This window comes from Salmo trutta, chromosome 29, assembly GCF_901001165.1.
Source record: "Salmo trutta chromosome 29, fSalTru1.1, whole genome shotgun sequence".
Classification (NCBI taxonomy): domain Eukaryota; kingdom Metazoa; phylum Chordata; class Actinopteri; order Salmoniformes; family Salmonidae; genus Salmo; species Salmo trutta.
In genome coordinates, this window is record NC_042985.1 from 41814868 (window position 1) to 41834452 (window position 19585).

Consider the following 19585-nt stretch of genomic DNA (forward strand, 5'->3'; position numbering starts at 1 on the left):
AAACTACAATAACCAATAACCCCTTATACTGGTCAGGACGTGACACCCTCATTATAATGCAAATCCTTTTATAACATTTTTGACATGCGTTTTTCTGGATTTTTGTTGTTGTTATTCTGTCTCTCACTGTTCAAATAAACCTACCATTAAAATTATAGACTGGTCATTTCTTTGTCAGTGGGTAAACGTACAAAATCAGCAGGGGATCAAATACTTTTTCCCTCACTGTATTAAAGTGGCCAGAGATTTCAAGTATATGAATATAGGGCAGCAGCCTCTAATATGCTAGTGATGGCTATTTAACAGTCTGATGGCCTTGAGACAGAAGCTGTTTTTCAGTCTCTCGGCCCCAGCTTTGATGCACCTGTACTGACCTCACCTTCTGGATGATAGTGGGGTGAACAGGCAGTGGCTCGGGTGGTTGTTGTCCTTGATAATCTTTTTGGTCTTCCTGTGACATTGGGTACTGTAGGTGTCCTGGAGGGCAGGTAGTTTGACCCCCGGTGATGCGTTGGGCAGACCGCACCACCCTCTGGAGAGCCCTGCAGCAATGGGCGGTGCAGTTGCCGTACCAGGGTATCCTGATTGCCAACTCACTTTTACCCCTACCTACATGTACAGAGACTTCAGAAAATATTCACACCCTTGACTTTTTACACGTTTTGTTGTGGGATTAAAGTTGATTTAATTATATTTTTTGTCAATGATCTACATGAAATATTAATGTCAAAGTTGAAGAAAAATTCTAACATTTGTAAAAAAAGATATATATATTTAAAAATAAAACACTAATATCTTGATTAGATAAGTATTCAATCAATACATGTTAGAATGACTTTTGGTAGCGATTACAGATTACAGTAAATCTTTATTAAGACCTTTCCACACCTGGATTGTGCAACATTTGCCCATTATTCTTTTCAAAATTCTTCAAGCCCTGTCAAATTGGTTGTTGATCATTACTAGACTACCATTTTCAGGTCTTGCCATAGATTTTCAAGCAGATTTAAGTCAAAACTGTAACTCGGCCACTCAGGAACATTCACTGTCTCCTTGGTAAGCAACTCCAGTGTAGATTTGGCCTCATATTTTATATTATTGTAATCATTATCCATGGTTCACATTAATGTGAACTTTAACCTCATAGTCATTGTAACATTTCAAATCCAAAATGCTGGAGTATAGACTCTCAACAACAAAAATATGTTACTGTCCGAATGCTTTTGGAGCTCACTGTATTACCACAATTACCTCAACTATCTTCAGTATACCACCCGTACCTTGTCACAACACAACTGATTGGCTCAAATGCATTAAGAAGCAAAGAAATTCCACAAATTAACTTAACAAGGCACACCTGTTAATGGAAATGTGTTACAGGTGATTTCCCAATGAAGCTGGTTGAGAGAATGCGAGAGTGTGCAAAGCTTTCATCAAGGCAAAGGGCTACTTTGAAGAATCTCAAATATATAATATATTTAGATTTGTTTACACTTCTTGCTTACTACATGATTCCATATGTGTTATGTCATAGTTTTAATGTCTTCACTATTATCTACAATGTAGAAAACAGTAAAAATAAAGAAAAACCCTGGAATGAGTAACTGTGTCAAAACTTTTGCCTGTTACAGTAGCTTATAGAACTAATGCGTTAAAATCATGCAGGACAGTGTACAGTTAGCAAGCAGTTACACCGGCAGTCACCGATTGCAGTAAATTAATAAAACCAAAAGTTTACCTTGACTTGAGTTCCATTGTTGGATAGCCATATCCAGCTAGCTAACATAGCACCCCTCTCTATTCGAGTAGGCTAAACTAGCTAGCTGCATTCCCTAGCTAAGTAAGTGAAAGTGAATGAAAAATACAAGGAAATATAGCTAGCTCTCTTTGTCACTTTGATTTGTTTAACACTTTTATGGTTAGTACATGATTCCATGTGTTATTTCATAGTTTTGATGTCTTCACTATTATTATACAACGTAGAAAACAGTAAAAATAAAGAAAAATCCTGTAATTAGGTGTGCCAACTTTTGACTGGTACTGTACATCAAAAATAAATATGTTTTGTGTCTGTCCTATATTTGAGAGATATAGGAAAGCTAAAGAACTGGTTCATTTGAAATGTTTTGGACCCATGTTTAACCCCACTTTTTTACGCTAAAGTATAGTGCCATCAGAAAGTATTCATACCCCTTTGACTTATTCCACATTTTTTCCAAATTGTGTTGTGTTACAGTCTTTTTGCAAACAGGATGCATGTTTTGCAGTATTTTTATTCTGTACAGATTTCCTTCTTTTCACTCTGTCATTTAGGTTAGTATTGTAGAGTAACTACAATGTAGTTGATCCATACTCAGTGTTGTTGATCCATACTCAGTGTTTTCCTATCACAGCCATTAAACTCTGTAACTGTAACTGGCCTCATGGTGAAATCCCTGAGCGGTTTCCTTCCTCTCCGGCAACTGAGTTAGGAAGGGCACCTGTATATATGTAGTGACTGGGTGTATTTATACACCATCCAAAATGTAATTGATAACTTCACCATTCTCAAAGCGATATTCAATGTTTTCTTTTGTATGTGTTTTACCCATCTACCAATAAATGCCCTACTTTATGAGGCACTGGAAAATCACCCTGGCTTTGTGGTTGAATCTGTGTTTGAAATTCAGTGCCCGACTGAGAGACCTTACAGATATTTGTAAGTGTGGGTTACAGAGATAAGATAGTCATTCAAAAACACTATTATTGCACAGTGAGTCCATGCAACTTATTTTATTTGTTAAGCACATTTTTACTGTTATTGTCATAACAAAGGGGTTGAATACCTATTGACGCAAGACATTTCAGCTTTTCATTAATTTGTACAAATTTTGAAAATCAAAATTCCATTTTGACATTATTTGGTATTTGTATGTATTAAGGATTTTATTTAACTAGGCAAGTCAGTTTAGAACAAATTCTTATTTTCAATGACAGCCTAGGAACAGTGGGTTAACTGCCTTGTTCAAGGGCAGAACAACAGATTTGTACCTTGTCAGCTTGGGGATTTGAACTTGCAACCTTTCGGTTACTAGCCCAACGCTCGAACTACTAGGCTACCCTGCCGCCCCAGGCACTCTTCCTGTGGTTCTGCAACATTAAGGTTAAGTTGTATACCATTTGAAATATTACATAATACATTACACTTTTCTGAGTGTGTTACCTCAGGCAACTAAGACATTAAGTGTGTTCCCTCAGGCAACTACTCTACTATCACATATCTACAATACAAAATCCATGTATACGTGTGTATGTGTGCCTGTGCCTGAATGTGAGTCTCTTCACAGTCCCCGCTGTTCCATAAGGTGTATTTGAATAAGGTGTATTTGTATCTATTTTTTTTGTCTGATTCTACTGCTTGCATCAGTTACCTGATATGGAATAGAGTTCCACGTAGCCATGGCGCTATGTAGTACTGTATGGCTCACATAGTCCGTTCTTGACTTAGGGATTATGAAGAGACCTTTGGTGGCATGTCTTGTGTTGTATGCATGGGTGTCCGAGCTGTGTGCTAGTAGTTTAAACAGACACCTCGGTGCATTCAGCATGTCAACACTTCTTACAAAAACAAGAAGTAATGAAATCAATCTCTCCTCCACTTTGAGCCATGAGAGATTTAAATGCATATTATTAATATTAGCTCTCAGTGTAAATTTAAGGGCCAGTCGTGCTGCCCTGTTCTGAGCCAATTGCAATTTTCCTAAGTCCCTCTGACCACACGACAGAAAAGTAGTCCAAGTGCGACAAAACTAGAGCCTGTAGGACCTGCCTTTGTCAATAGGGTTGTTGAAAAGGCAGAGGAGCGCTTTATTATGGACAGACTTCTCCCCATCTTAGCTACTGTCGTTTCAACATGTTTTGACAATGACAAATTACAAACCAGGGTTACTCCAAGCAGTTTAGTCACCTCAACTTTCCACATTAATTATTGCAAGATTTAGTTGAGGTTTAGCATTTAGTGAATGATTTGTCCCAAATACAATGCTTTTAGTTTTCTTAATATTTAGGACTAACTTATTCTGAAACTAACTGCAGCTCTTTGTTAAGTGTTGCAGTGATTTCAGTCGCTGTAGTAGCTGACGTGTATCGTGTTGAGTCATCCGCATACATACCGTAGACACGCTGGCTTTACTCAAAGCATGTCATTAGTAAAGATTGAAAAAAGTAAGGGTTCTAGACAGCTGCCCTGGGGAATTCCTGATCCAACCTGGATTATGTTGGAGATGCTTCCATTAAAGAATACCCTCTGTGTTCTGTTAGACAGAACTCTTTATCCACAATATAGAAGGGGGTGTAAAGCCATAACACATACGTTTTTCCATCAGCAGACTATAATCAATAATGTCAAAAGCCGCACTGGAGTCTAACAAAACAGCTCCCACAATCTTTTTATCATCAATTTCTCTCTACCAATCATCAGTCATTTGTGTAAGTGCCATGCTTGTTGAATGTCCTTCCCTATAAGCGTGCTGAAAGTCTGTTGTCAATTTGTTTACAGTAAAATAGCATTGTATCTGGTCAAAATGTTTTTTTTTCAAAAGTTTACTAAAGGTTGGTAACAGGCTGATGAGTCGGCTATTTGAGCCAGTAAAGGGGGCTTTACTATTCTTGGGTAGCGGGTTTACTTCTGTTTCCCTCCAGGCACATACTTTCCAGTAGGCTTAGATTGAAAATATGCTAAATAGAACTAGCAATATTGTCTGTAATTTTCTATCCAAGTTGTCAGACCCCGGTGGCTTGTCATTGTCGATAGACAGCCATAATCTTTTCACCTTTTCCATACTCACTTTACAGAATTCAAAATTCAAAATGCTTGTCTTTTATAATTTGATCAGTTATACTTGGATGTGTAGTATTAGCATTTGTTGCTGGCATGTCATGCCTAAATTTGCTAATCTTGACAATTGAATTGCTGTTTTGTGTAGGCCAGTGATGAAACATCTAAATTGAATCCATTTTAAATTCATTCTGTAACACAACAAAATGTGGAAAAAGTCAAGGGGTGTGAATACTTTCTGAAGGCACTATAAGTGTTTGTAAAACACCAATAGGTAAAATGAATACGTCATGTTGAAAATACTTAAAAAGCTGATTTAAATAGTTTCTTAATTTTTTAAAAGTAGAACTAGCACAATGTTTTTACAGTGTAGTTGCATGGTTTTCGAGGGTAACTCCCCCACCAAGGGACACTCAAAAACAAGGGGGAGGGCTGGGGGGGGGGTATTGGGATTGAGTTTAGGTGTTTCTGTAGACTTACTCTCCCTCCCTATCTGTTTCTCTCCCTACCTGCTTTCTGTAATGCAGACTGGTTTGGCTGTCTGTCAATGCTTGCTGCGAGAGACAGGGTCAGGGTGTGTGTCTGTGTGTGTGTGACTGTGTGTCTGGTAATAAAGTGCATACAGATGCTGTATTGACTGTGGCTGGGGCTGATTGAAGCACTGGACTAAAGCAGGTCAGCTGTCACTCAAACACATGGACCGTAAAACCTGTGTCTCTCAGTCCAGAGACGCAATAAAATACATATACAGCTTAGTGTTGTATATAAATATACTGTTTAAATGTGCAGAAGAACATGACACTTTCTGACTGAAAAATCTGAAACACACATTTAAATAAATGCTCTTGACAATCTGTGGGTAGACTGAGTTGTGATTGTTTACCGTTGGTTATTGGTCAAGTGTATTCGTTTACCTTGTGCCTTTATTTTTTGAGTAAAGTACGTTGCTCACTCATTCTACTCTCCTGCGCCTGACTTCATGCACCAGCTACACTCACCTTCTGACAATAGCTCTGTGAGTTAGATGCACTACAGTGCAAAGTCTCACTGGAGACTTCAGATAGACTGACACACAGGAGAGGAAAGCTGAGGCATGTCATTTCCAGTTAAAAAAACAAGCACGTTGTAGTCACAGCATCACAAAGTTACTAAATTCAAGTAAATATTTTGTATTTCTTTTACCTTTATTTAAACATGGAGTCACATTGAGAGAAAACAATTTTACAAGAGAGCTCTGTATTTGTTTACAAATCAAACCCAATTCATAAATAAAACACAATAGCCAAACATTACAAATAAAACAAATACACAACATTAAACATACAGTGCATTCGGAAAGTATTCAGACCCCTTGACTTTTTCCACATTTTCTAAAGTTACAGACTTATTTTAAAATCAATTCAATCATTTTTTTCCCTTCATCAATTTTCACACAATAACCCATAATGACAAACTAAAACAGTATTTTGAAAAATTTGGCAAATGTATTAACACAAAAAAATTGAAATCTTAGTATTCAGACCCTTTACTCAGCACTTTGTTGAAGCACCTTTGGCAGCAATTACAGCCTTGAGTCTTCTTGGATGTGACGCTTCAAGCTTGGCACATCTACATTTGGGGAGTTTATCCCATTCTTCTCTGCAGATCCGCTCAAGCTCTGTCAGGTAGGATGGGGAGCGTCACAGCACAGCTATTTTCACATCTCTCCAGAGATATTCGATCAGGTTCAAGTCCGGGCTCTGGCTGGGCCACTCAAGGACATTCAGAGACTTTTCCCGAAAGCCACTCCTGGGTTGTCTTGGCTGTGTGATTAGGGTCGTTATCCTGTTGGAAGGTGAAACTTTGCCCCAGTCTGAGGTCCTGAACACTCTGAAGCAGATTTTCATCAAGGATCTCTCTGTACTTTGCTCCATTCATCATTCCCTCAATCCTGACTAGTCTCCCAGTCCCTGCTGCTGAAAAACATCCCCACAGCATGATACTGCCACCCCCATGCTTCACCGTAGGGATGGTGCCAGGTTTCCTCCAGATGTGACGCTTGGAACTCAGGCTAAAGAGTTCAATCTTGGTTTCATCAGACCAGAGAATCTTGTTTCTCATGGTCTGAGAGTCCTGTAGGTGCCTTTTGGGCCAACTCCAAGTGGGCTGTCATGTTCCTTTTCCAGAGGAGTAGCTCTGTCTGGCCACTCTAACACAAATGCCTGATTGGTGGAGTGCTGCGGAGATGGTTGTCCTTCTGGAAGGTTCTCCCATATCCACAGAGGAACTCTGGAGCTGTCAGACTGACCATCGGGTTCTTGATCACCTCCCTGAGCAAGGCCCTTCTCCCCGATGGCTCAGTTTGGCCTGGCGGCTCTAGGCAGTGTCTTGGTGGTTCCAAACATCTTCCATTTAAGAATGATGGAGGCCACTGTGTTCTTGGGGAACTCAATGCTGCAGAAATGTGTTGTTACCCTTCCCCAGATCTCTGCCTCAACCCAATCCTGTTTCTGAGATTTACGGACAATTCCTTCGACCTCATGGCTTGGTTATTGCTCTGACATGCACTGTCAACTGTGGGACCTTATATACGTAGACAGGTGTGTGCCTTTCCAAATCATGTCCAGTCGATTGAATTGACCACAGGTGTACTCCAATCAAGGATGATCCACGGAAACAGGATGCACCTGAGCTCAATTTCGAGTCTCATAGCAAAGGCTCTGAATACTTATGTAAATAAGGTATCTGTTTTTTGTTTTTAATAAATTTGCAAAATAAATAAATGTTTGCATTATGGGTTATTGTGTAGATTTGATGAGGATGTAACTTAACAAAATGTAGAAAAAGTCAAGGGGTCTGAATACTTTCCAAATACACTGAAAATCAATCGCATTCTGTAACATAAAAGTCTCCAATCAATCATTTAAAATGCCTGAAAGGCACCAGAATATCTAATTGTAAGGAATTCTGAGTATTGTTCCACACATATATATGGAGGGTCTGCTGAACAATTATATGAGCCATTTGGGCCAGGGATATGGTTAATTTTAAGGGTCGTGTGACAGTAAAGGCTAGATGTGGTTAGAAAGGAATGGGCTTCTGTCGTCTCTAGCATTGCCATGGTGTCATGGTGACGACAGTAGTGTCGGGCAGTTCTGTGGTCAGTCAATTAGGCTGAATCTTACCTGCGTCCCAAGTGGCATCTTATTCCCTTTATAATGCACTACTTTTGACCAAGGCCCATAGGGCTAATGTCAAAAGTAGTGCACTATACAGGGAATACGGTGCCATTTGGGAAGCAACCTAAAGGACAGGCGACACAGGACACAACCACTGATGCATTTAGCTGTTGAAATGCCATTTTTCAACCACTGACCCCAGACGTCCCTCCCTCATCTCTATTCCTACAGCGGTAATTGAGGGTTAATTCAACGGTTAAGGATTAAGAAGGGGAGAGAGCATGATAGGCAAGCAGCTGCCTCTTACAATATACATTTAAATCTACACAATTATACCTTGAATCACCTCAAACAGCCTAGCTAAAGAGGTTGAGAACAGAGTTCCTTTTCTTAGGGAGAATCTCAATTGGTTTCCTTGACTCCTCTCCTCTTCTCCTTTAGAAAACGGTTAAAGGTAATCGAGGAAAGAAGCCGAGGAGAGGAAACGTGAAGAAAAAAAAATGTTATTGATTGTTTTTACCATTAGCGCCTATCTATTTTATCCTGCTACTGGTCATTATTAGTGCTGTTTACATGTGTATGTACAGTATTACCACCAGCATATTACCATACGTATTTAAATATTCCTGCTACCACTACATTTTCTGCCCTGTTTGCATGTTTATCCACGAATTATGTCTACACTGTCACTCTTGCACACACACTCACACTAACACTCACACACTTACACATACACTCTCACCACCACGCACACACCCACCACTTATGCTGCTGCTATACTGTTCACTATTATTATTATTTATCTTTCTACCAGTCATTTTCTCCTAATCCCCGCCTACATGTACATATCTTCCTCAAATACTCCAGTATCCCTGCACATTGTACATTTGGTATTTGCACTGACCCTGTATATACAGTAGCCTCCTCTTTTATTTATCGTGTTTTCTTTAATAAATAAATACACACATATATATATATATCAATCATAAATAATACAACAAATATGATAATAATATTTCTTATTATTATATACTTTTTTGTATTATTTATTATATTTTGATATTGATTACTGCACTAATGGTAGAGCATGCAAGTTAAGGATTTCACTGTACTTGTGCATGTGACAATAAAACTTTGAAATGTGACTCTCCTTCTCTAGCATGTCATCAAGCAATTGACATGTACAGAAGTGGCATTCCAAAATGCATGTGTAAATTGTTAAAAAATAAATGTTGTTCGTTGTGCTAGATATTTCATAGATAAAATGATAAGTAGCATACAATTTAAAAATGTGTGCATGCTTTTCTCTTTCGAGAAAACAGCAGCTGTTTCAAAGGAGGTGTAGCAAATTTCAAAACTCTTCCATGGTGGAAACAACAGAGCATTCTGTCGGAGGAGGCAATCGAGGAGGGGAGAAAACTTCTCAGTTCGCCAATTAACGAATTGACACTCTCCAACATAGGGAAATCACTTATCGGTTTCTGTCTCACAGAGGAGAGGAGGGCGGAGTAGTCGCAGAGGGGACAGACTTTTGCCAAATTGAGAATCTCCCCAACAGCGGCTTTAAAATGATGTTAATCAAAGGTTAGAAATAGAGAAATATTTTTTCAGGGGTGTAAAGTACTTAAGTAAAAATACATTAAAGTACTACTTAAGTCATTTTGGGGGTATCTATACTTTACTTTAATATTTATATTTTTGTCAACTTTTACTACATTCCTAAAGAAAATAATGTACTTTACTGCATAGATTTTCCTTGACACCCAAAAGTACTCATTACATCTTGAATGCTTAGCAGGACAGGAAAATGTTCAGATTCACACAGTTATCAAGAGAACATCCCTGGTCATCTCCACTGCCTCTGATCTGGTGCTCACTAAACACACATGATTTGTTTGTAAATGATGTCTGCGTGTTGCAGTGTGCCCCTGGCTATCCATAAATAAATAAAAACTAAAATGGTGCCATCTGGTTTGCTAAATATAAGGAATTTGAAATTATTTATACTATTATTTTGATACTTAACTATCAAAATAAGAATGAATTGCTCAAAGATTCTTGAGGATGTTTAAAACCAAATACCTTTATACTTTTACTGAAGTAGTATTTTACTGGGTGACTTTCACTTTTACTTGTGTCAGGTTTGATTAAGGTATCTTTACTTCTACACAAGTATGACAATTGGATACTTTTTACACCACTGTGTGTACTATTACCATCTTCAAAAGAAGAGAGCTTTGCCAGAGTCTGGTGCAGCGGTAACGCTCCAGACTCCGTACCACACATACCCCCTCAGCCCTATTACTGTCATCCCCTTTCTGTATTTCCCTATGTTAAACATTAAAAAACATAAGGAGGTTGGTTAAAGAGACAAGCATATATTCTGTGTGGAAACCACAATAAAACATGATAGCCCAATACTATAACCCAGCATTTCCAGGAGTTAAATATCAATATACAGTGAGGTGATATTGTCCTTTTCCTACCCCAGGCAGACCTGTATGTGTATCAATAAAGAGAAACAATAAATTACTCTTTTAAAAATGTTATTTCAATATGAAATAATTTCTGGGTAACAATTAAGTACCTTACTGTGATTGTTTTAAATTAAAATGGTCGACATGAAACAAAAAAAGCTGTTATTGGCAGAGAGGTTTTGAACTCTCTTTTGGTCTATAATCTAATTTACCACCTGGTGGTGTCTCCAGGTAGGCCAAAACTCCATCTCAGTAAAACAGGCTGAAATTTCAGGAGGTCTTTCAATCTGCTCTTATACTAAAAAGGCATTTTCATAATTTTCACAATTTCACAGTATTATTCAAATCAGATGAAATTGTGTTCATCACATGCTTTGTAAACAACATGTGTAGACTAACAGTGAAATGCTTACGTGCCCTTCCCAACAATGCAGAGAGGAAATAAAAGTAATACAATTAATAATAAATACATAATGAGTAACGATAAATTGTCTATGTACACGGGGTACCAGTACCGAGTCAACGTGCAGGGGTATGAGGTAATTGAGGTAGATATGTACACTACATACACTAGGAATAGATTGATTAGGCAACTAGGCAACAGGATAGATAATAAACAGCAGCAGCATATGTGATGAGTCCCCCAAAAAATTGGGCAAAAAGGGTCAATGCAGATAGTCCGGGGAGCTATTTAACTAACTATTTAGCAGTCTTACGGCTTGGGGGTAGAAGCTGTTCAGGATCCTGTTGGTTCCTTACTGTGCTGTAGCAGAGAAAACAGTACAATTTTTAGGGCCCTCCTGGTATAGAGATCCTGGATGGCAGGGAGCTCGGCCCCAGTGATGCACTGGGCCATACGCACTGACATCTGTGGCATCAGCCATATAGTTGATGGGAAATTTCATATGGCTACTGGGCGTCCCCTTACTAGACGTCCGCGGGTCCCCTAAAAATAGGCCAACAGCCCCAGATCGCGCGCTAGGGCCCAGTCTTCCAGGAAGTCAAGAAATAAAGTTTCCAAGACACTCGGTTTCCGAGATAAGATTTCGTTTTTGTAGTTTTTTTGCCGTACCGGAAGAATCCACCAGGCAGCGATGGAAGGTATATGGCAAATGGACACTTTATCGCCAAATAAATGGGTCCGTTTCTCCGAAATGGAAAAGACTTCAAGTATGAAACTTGACGAGCCTAGTGGCAGCCAGTTTTACTATTTGGGAAGCAACAAGATGGCGTTGAGGCCAAAAAAAACGCTCTTTGAGATAATGCACATTTTCGGGAATTAAAGGTTGAAAACGCTGCCCGTCAAAGTACATGAACCTACGGTGTAAGGAAAAATAGAACTAGCAATGTATCTATCAGAGTTTACGAGAAATCGTACAAGTGACAATTTGTGATTCTAGAAAAAATGTTTTTTGAAGAAAAAAAGGATATCCAGTTAAGGCGAGTCCTTAAGGTGGGTTTAAGAAGCTCTATGTGATTTTCTGTGATTTTCTGTATAAAGTTTGTGATATGCAATAGATTAGGTGCATTGTCATATTGGAAATGGACAGTGTACGTAATAATAATATTTGTTTGTCACATATGCCAAATACAACCTTACAGTGAAATGCTTACTTACAAGCCCTTAACCAAGAATGCAGTTTCAAGGAAAAAAGTGTTAAGAAAGTATTTACTAAAATAAACTGAAGTAAAAAATAAAATGAATAAGAAAAATAGAAAAATAACAAATCTTTTCAGTCTCCTGAAAGGTGTTGTCGTGCCCTCTTCACAAATGTCTTTGTGTGTTTGGACCATGATAGTTTGTTGGTGATGTGGACACCAAGGAACTTGAAGCTCTCAACTTGCTCCACTACAGTCCCATTGATGAGAATTGGGGCGTGCTCAGTCCTCCTTTTCCTGTAGTCCACAATCACCACACTGCCAGGTCTCTGACCTCCTCCCTATAAGCTGTCTCATCGTTGTAGGTGATCAGGCCAACCACTGTTGTGTCATCGGCAAACTTAATGATGGTGTTGAAGTCGTGTTTGGCCATGCAGTCATGGGTGAACAAGGAGTACAGGAGGGGACTAAGCACGCACTCCTGAGGATCTTGTGGATCAGTGTGGCAGATGTGTTGTTACCTACCCTTACCACCTGGGGGTGGCCCATCAGGAAGTCCAGGATGCAGTTGCAGAGGGAGTTGTTTAGTGCCATTGTACTTAGCTTAGTGATGAGTTTTGAGGGCACTATGGTGTTGAATGCTGAGCTATAGTCAATGAATAGCATTCTCACGTAGGTGTTCCTTTGGTCCAGGTGGGAAAGGGTAGTGTGGAGTGCAATAGAGATTGCATCATCTGTGGATCTGTTGTGGTGGTATGCAAAATAGTGGGTCTAGGTTTTCTGGGAAAATGATGTTGATGTGAGTCATGATCAGCCTTTCAAAGCATTGCATGGCTACAGACATAAGTGCTAAGGGTCGGTAGTCATTTAGGCAGGTTATATTGATGTTTCTGTCAGGGACAGGTTGAAAATGTTGATCAGTGCATGCTCGGAGTACATGTCCTGGTAATCTGCCTGGCCCTGCGGCCTTGTGAATGTGGACCTGTTTAAAGACTGACATCGGCTACGGAGAGCTTGATCACACATTCGTCCGGAACAGCTGAGGCTCTCATGCATGCTTCAATGTTGTTTGCCTCGAAGCAAGCATAGAAGTTATTTAGCTCGTCTGGTAGGCTCGTGTCACTGGGCAGCTCGCGGCTGTTCTTCCCTTTGTAGTCCGTAATAGTGTGCAAGCCCTGCCACATCCGACGAGCGTCAGAGCTGGTGTAGGACGATTCAGTCTTTGCTGATTTGCCTGTTTGATGTTTCGTTGGAGGGCATAGCGGAATTTCTTATAAGCGTCCGGGTTAGAGTCCCACTCCTTGAAGCGGCAGCTCTACCCTTTAACTCAGTGAGGATGTTGCCTGTAATCCATGGCTTCTGGTTGGGGTATGTACGTACAGTCACTGTGGGGACGATGTCATCGATGCACTTATTGATGAAGCCAGTGACTGATGTGGTGTACTCCTCAATGCCATCGGAAGAATCCTGGAACATAGTCCAGTCTCTGCTAGCTAAACAATCCTGTAGCTTAGCATCTGCGTCATCTGACCACTTCCTTAATGAGCGAGTCACTGGTACTTCCGGCTTTTGTTTTTGCTTGTAAGCAGGAATCAGGAGGATAGAGTTCTGGTCAGATTTGCCAAATGGAGGGCGAGGGAGGGCTTTGTACGCTTCTCTGTGTGTGGAGAAAGGTGGTCTAGAGTTTGTTCCCCTTTGGTTGCACATTTAACATGCTAGTAGAAATGAGGTAAAATGGATTTAAGTTTAAGGTCCCAAGGCCTCTAGGAGCGCCGCCTCTGGATGAGCATTTTCTTGTTTGCTTATGGCCTTATACAGCTCGTTGAGTGCCGTCTTAGTGCCAGCATCGTTGTGTGGTGGTAAATAGAAAGCTACGAAAAATATAGATAAACTCTTGCTAAATAGTGTGGTTTACAGCTTATCATGAGATACTCTACCTCAGGCGAGCAAAACCTTGAGACTTCCTTAATATTCGATTTCGTAGATCAACTGTTATTTACAAATAGACACAGACCACCACCCCTTGTCTTACTGGAGGCAGCTGTTCTATCTTGCCGATAGACTGTAAACCCAGCCAAGTGTATGTTATCCATGTCATCATTCAGCCACGACTCGGTGAAACATAAGATATTACAGTTTTCAATGTCCCATTGGTAAGATAGTCTTGATTGGAGCTCATCCATTTTGTTATCCAATGATTGCACGTTGGCTCATAGGACTGATGGTAGAGGGGGATTACTCACTCGCCGTCGGATCCTTACAAGGCACCCCGACCTACGTCCCCGATATCTCCGTCTCTTCTTCATGTGAATTATGTGGATTTGGACCTTGTAGGGTGTCTGAAGTAAATCCTTTGCGTCCAATTCATCTGAAGTAAATCCTTCGCATCCAGTACGAGGTGAGTGATCACTGTCCTAATATCCAGAAGCTCTTTCGGTCATAGGAGACGGTGGCAGAAACATCATGTACAAAATAAGTTACAAATAACAAGAAATACACACAATAGCACAATTGGTTAGGAGCCAGTAAAACGGCAGCCACGTCCTCTGGCGCCATCATGATAGCGATGGACAAGTATGCCTAATTGTATGCCACGTGCATTTGTTTCTGTCTGATTTTGAGACTTGTCACATGTAACAGATGAAATACCTTCCAAATTAAATGTTTAAGTGTTAGTGAGGTTTATATATTGTAAAATAACAGGGGGGATTTGTTCATTTGAATTTCATGCTTGTTTAATTATTCAAAAGTGGAACATGAATTGTATCATTCAAGTCAGGAGTGTGTTCCGAAGTTGATAGGTTTATTGATCCCATGGCCACACTCTGGAAGTCACCCTTGGAGTTTTGTCAGCAAAACATGACAATGGAGGGCCCTCTGAGCAAGTTGGTAGGGGCAAAGGGGTGTTTTGTGATTCACCAATAGTTAGTTATGATTATTGATATCCTTGGATAAACATATTCACAGGCGTAATAAGAATAGATGGTAGCAGGGCAGACAAACATTACCCTGTGGGGAATGGGCTTACACATACAATCGCATGTGCACACACACACACACACACACACACACACAAAATGAAATATGAACCATTATGCATTTTCTATGAATCACTGGTCTGACTGCTTTGGATTATTAAAACTTTATTAAGCTATTTCTCTTTTACTCCCTCCCTCCCTCTCTCTTTCTCTTTTGTTATTAGGTGCAGAGCATTCACACCATCCATTCTGTAATTAAGCAATAAGGCCAGGGGGTGTGGTAAATGACCAATATACCACGGCTAAGGGCAGTTCTTAAACGCGACACAAAGCAGAGTGCATGGACACAGCCCTTAGCCATGGTATATTGGCGATATACTACAAACCCGAGGTGCCTTATCGCTTTTATAAACTGGTTACCAATGTAATTGGAGCAGTAAAAACAAATGTTTTGTCTGATATACCACGGCTGTCAGCCAATCAGCATTCAGGGCTCGAACCACCCAGTTTATAATTGTAATTGAATAGGTTCCTAGTGCTGTGTTCATGTGATCTTAGAAACTAGTGTAACAGTTTTATGAGGCTCACCTGAACACAGTAACAGTAACAGTTACAGGCTCCACCTAACTGAAATTTCATCCTTTCTTTAAGATAGGTTCTGTGTGGCTTAATATCTTTTGTAGTTTGAGATGGACTGCGACATGAAACAGCCAATGAGATGTAACCCATTAAAGAGCTGGATGATAAGTCTGCAGATGTAGCAGAACACTACACCCGTCTCCCCCTCTCTATTTCTCACTCTCCCCTTTCTCCTTTGCTCCTGCTCACCTTATCACCCTCCTCTCTCCCTCTCTCTTTTCCCTCTCTCTACATCTCTTTCTCTTCTTTGGTCAACCCTCTCTCCATCAGACATTCTCTCTCATCCACTCTCCCTTTCTCAATATCTCCCTTGTTCCCTTTCCCCATCCTTAGCCTCTCTCTCCCTCCCTCTCTATCTCTTTTATTCTCTCTCCCACTGCAGCTTTATAGCCTTATGTTTTTTATCATCATACCATTGAGTGAAAGTTAAAGTTCCTCCTGCCTCATTGGCTAAGAAAGACCTGTTTTTGCCTCTAAATTAAATATCTAGAAGGTTGTTTTTTACGAGCACATGCCTCTGCTGTTTGCATGTTTATGTCAAACATTTGGAAACCGAATGGCAGCCATGGCTGAAACAGTGATAAGTCTAATCACTTCAGAGGTTTGGCAAGTGCAACAGGGGGAACATTCCACTATTTGAAAAATGGCAGAGAGAGTACGTCACATTGTTCAATTAACACTTTTTTACGTTTTTACTCAGTCTTAACCCCTGCAGGTTCTTTTTGATCTCTTCCTCTCTCCTCAGCACCACAGACCCTAACCAGTCTACCATATTTTTCTCTCTCTGTCTGTCAATCAATCTGGGACTTGTCTTTGTGTACTGAGAGCTGAGTGCTGGACTCCCTCCTGCCAAATTAAATCTACAGCAGAGAGCCAACCTAAAAGGCACTTTCAATCATCTACTGTACATCTGTCAATTTGGGAACAAAAACAATCCAGGTTTCTCGAGTGGCCGAGTCAACATCCATTCTCTAATAAATCCAATCAGAAAGGCATTAAAGCACCGGGAGTGTTTGTCTGTGTGTGTGTTTGTGTGCATGTCAGGTATGTGTGTGCGTGCGTGCAAAATTGGTCTAGCTTTGTAAGAAGGTATAGGTATGCTATGCTCCAAATAAAACAACAAAACAACAAAAAAGTTACCAAGGCAGCAGCTACTATTACTGGGGTCGAGCAGAATTAAGGCAGTTGTACAGTGGGGGAAAAAAGTATTTGATCCCCTGCTGATTTTGTACGTTTGCCCACTGACAAAGAAAAGATCAGATCAAATACTTTTTCCCCCACTGTACATTGTTAAAACCATTACAATAGATTTACAAAATATTTCACAACATATTAAGTGTGTGCCCTCAGGCCCCTACTCTACTACCACGTATCTACAACAAAATCCATGTGTACGTGTGTGTATAGTACGTATGTTATCGTGTGTTTGTATGCATGTTTCTGTGCCTATCTTTGTGTTGCTTCACAGTCCCCGTTGTTCAAAAAGTGTATTTATATATTTTTTATCTAATTTACTGCTTGCATGAGTTACTTGATGTGGAATAGAGTTCTATGTAGTCATGGCTCTATGTAGTACTGTGCACCTCCCATAGTCTGTAGACCTGTAGTCCATAGACCTCTGGTGGCATGTCTTGTGGGGTATGCATGGGTGTTCGAGTTGTGTGCCAGTAGTTCAAACAGACAGCACGGTGCATTCAACATTTCAAAAGCTCTCACAAATACAAGTAGTAATGAAGTCAATCTCTCCTCCACTTTGAGCCAGGAGAGATTGACAAGCATATTATTAATGTTAGCACTCTGTGTTCATCCAAGGGCCAGCCGTGCTGCCCTGTTCTGAGCCAATTGCAATTTTCCGAGGTCTCTCTTTGTGGCACCTGACCACACGACTGAACAGTAGTCCAGGTGTGACAAAACTAGGGCCTGTAGGACCTGCCTTGTTGATAGTGCTGTTAAGAAGGCAGAGTAGTGCTATATTATGGACAGACTTCTCCCCATCATAGCTACTGTTGTATCAATATGTTTTGACCATGACAGTTTACAATTCAGGGTTACTTCATGCAGTTTAGTCTCCTCAACTTGCTCAATTACCACGTTATTCATTACAAGTTTTAGTTGAGGTTTAGGGTTATTAGAAAGATTTGTCCCAAATACAATGCTTTTAGGTTTTAGGACTAACATATTCCTTGCCATTCATTCTGAAACTAACTGCAGCTCTTTGTTAAGTGTTGCTGTCATTCTTCTTAGGGATAGCCCCCTTTTTAAAAATTTCACCTAAAATGACACCCAAATCTAACTGCCTTTAGCTCAGGCCCTGAAGCAAGGATATGCATATTCTTGGTACCATTTGAAAGGAAACACTTTGAAGTTTGTGGAAATGTGAATTGAATGTAGGAGAATTTAACACAATAGATCTGGTAAAAGAAAATACAAAGAAAAAAGCAACCATCTTTTTTCTACCACCATCTTTGAAATGCAACAGAAAGGTCCCAGATCCTAGCCATCCCTCTGTTTGTAATTCCGATGGTATCCACAAGATGGCAGCAGTGTATGTACAAAGTTGCAGAAGGATAACTTGAAGTATGAACGAACTACATGACATTTAGTGTGAAGTCACCCAGGTACATTTGGGCAATCGTGAAGGAGACATTTGCATTCATATTACATTTTTCTGCAAGAATATCGTCAAATCTGTATACTTGGACTTTGACTTAGCATTTCCAGTATTAGTAGCCATATTAAAAGTTTAACATTTGCAAAACAACCTGTTTTCATAACTTCATAATTCTGAAAATTATTATAATTCTTGTCCAAAAGGAAAAGGCATGCTGTCGCACAAGGTTAGTAGTTACATTTTACGACAGATACAGGGTTTTGAGATACTACCGTAAAGCCCAGCTCATTGGCTATCTAGCTAGCTTTGTTTGACCCCGATTGTTGCTTATTTGACAAAGTTAGTCATTCAAGTAAAGACCTCCCGCATCATCGGCGTGCCGTGAAGGCGTCGCTCTCTGACCAAATATGGTGTCCTATAGGATATACTACACCCCTAATGATATAGTGAAGTCTAGTTACGTTCTAGGATCTCTGAGGAATACATACGAACGTGATTTGACTGGTTGAAACAACGTTTAGGGTTAGATTTTCCAGATTCCATTCTTCGCAAATTTAACGAGTTGAAATACAAAATCGATCATGCATTCAAAAGTTTGGACATACCTACTCATTCAAGGACAGCACCAGATGGGTTTTTATTTATATACAGATTATTGTTAAAAAAGAGAATCGTCTAAGTTTGGAACAGTGCTAAAGTTGTCTACCCACTGTAAAAATATTGCGCAGCAGAACCAGTTACAACTGAAGTATCTGATCCTCATTGAATTTTTTCAATTTTATTCCATGATATTGTTACAAAATAGATTTGTGTTGACTGTGATTAGGGCATGGGAATATAAGAGCATCTTCTAGGCTAAATTAACAAACTAGCCATGCATAGCTCACTCCATGATCCTCAAACCAAAGACTGACCAAATGTCACGGCCTGACCATAGTAAGATGTTATTTTCTATGGTAGAGTGGGTCAGGGCGTGACAGGGGGTGCTTTGTGTTTTTCTATGTTTTCAATATCTATGTTTAGTTCTAGCTTTCTATTTCTATGTTGTTTTTTGGGGTATGATCTCCAATTAGAGGCAGCTGGTCCTCGCTGTCTCTAATTGGAGATCATACTTAAGTAGGGTTTTTTTCCACCTGTGTTGTGGGCAGTTATTTTCTGTTTAGTTATCTGTTACCTGACAGAACTGTTGGCTGTTTGTTTGTTATTTTGTCTTTAGATTTCTGAGTTAAAATAAATATTCACTATGAGCACTCTACACACTGCGCCTTGGTCCCCTCTCTACGACAGTTGTTACAGAACAACCCACC